Raw genomic sequence first — 1707 nt, 5'->3', positions numbered from 1 at the left:
AGACCAGCCTGGTCTACAGAGCTAGTTCCAGGACAGGCTCCAAAGCCACAGAGAAACCCTGTCTCGAAAAACCAAAAAATAAATAAATATATATATATTCCTTTTATATTTTTTTTCAGGTTCCTTTTATTTTTATAAGATGATACTTAAGTAGCTTCTTGAAACTATTTTGTTGGATTAATCCTCTTGGGTTAGCAGTCCTTGGGCTGGTGAGATACCTGCTATCTGCCACACGCCTAAGAACCCGAGTTTGAGCCCTCGGACCAACAAAGAAGAAGTTGGCTTCTGAATTTCACACGCACCCTGTAGCATATAAACACAAATATAAATACAAATATACAACGCTCGCGCGCGCACACACACACACACAAATACAATGTAAGTCTTGTTTTTTTAAGATACCATTTATCAGATGACTCATTAGGTAAAATCACTTCCCTCCTAGACTGATGATCTGGATTCAGTCCCTGGGACCCACGTGACAGAAGGAAAACCAACACCCACAGCTGTCCATCATGGCACTCAGGCCCACACATGCATGCACACACACAAGTAAGTAACACATAAGTAAACCAATGTGATTCTTAAGAAGATGCTCCAGGTGGTGGTGATGCACTCTTTTAATCCCATCACTCGGGAGGCAGAGTAAACGCCACGTGGTAGAACAGAGATTAATAAAAATAGGTTAATTTAAGTTATAAGACCTAGCTAGAAACAAGCCTAAGCTATTGGCCACGCTTTCACAATCGTGAAATTCACAATTAATAAGAAGTCTCCACATGATTATTTGGGAGCTGGCTAGTGGAAAGTCTGCTTACAGAGATGGTGCAGGGTCTGTTCTTCCGGAGGACAGGGATATGAATCACAGAATCCACATGGCATCTAAGGACCATCTGTAACTCCAATTCCATGGGATCTGATGCCCTCTTCTGGCCTCTCCAGGGACGAGGCATACGTGATACAGAGACATATGCAGAAAAAACACTTACACACATAAAATAAAAATAACTAAATATGCCAGGTGGTGGTCACGCCTTTAATCCCAGCACTTAGGAGGCAGAGGCAGGCAGATCTCAGTGAGTTCAGGGCCAGCCTGGTCTACAAAACAAGTTCCAGTAGAGAAAACCTGTCTAAAAAAAAAAAAAACCTAAATATTTAGACCAGGCTGGCTTCAAATTCTCAAGAGATTCATGATGTATCTGCTTCTGAGTGGTAGGTTTAAAGGCATGAGCCATTATGCCTGGCCTGGTAAATTTATTTTATTGAGATAAAAATGAATTAACATATGTGTGTGTGTGTGTGTGTGTGTGTGTGTGTGTGTGTGTTGTATTTTGAGACAGGGTTTCTCTATGCAGCCTTGGCTGCCCTGGAACTCACTCTGTAGACCAGACTGGCCTCAAACTCAGAGATCCACCTGCCTCTATTTCCCAATTGCTGGGATTTAAGGCATGTGTCACACCCTCCCCCCCCCATGAATAACAAGTATCTTAACATAGCAAAGGAAAGTGCAGCAAACATATTCTAGGACTGGAGAGATGGCTCAGAGGTTAAGAGCAGTGGCTGCTCTTCCAGAGGTCCTGGGTTCAATTCCCAGCAACCACATGGTGGTTCACAACCACCTGTAATGAGATCTGGTGCCCTCTTATGGCCTGTAGGCAAACATGCAAGCAGAATACTGTGTACATAATAAATAAATAAATAAATAAA

This window comes from Microtus ochrogaster, chromosome 7 (assembly GCF_000317375.1).
Source record: "Microtus ochrogaster isolate Prairie Vole_2 chromosome 7, MicOch1.0, whole genome shotgun sequence".
Lineage (NCBI taxonomy): Eukaryota > Metazoa > Chordata > Mammalia > Rodentia > Cricetidae > Microtus > Microtus ochrogaster.
The sequence above is the reverse complement of the archived record's forward strand: the minus strand, read 5'-3'. Positions refer to the sequence as shown.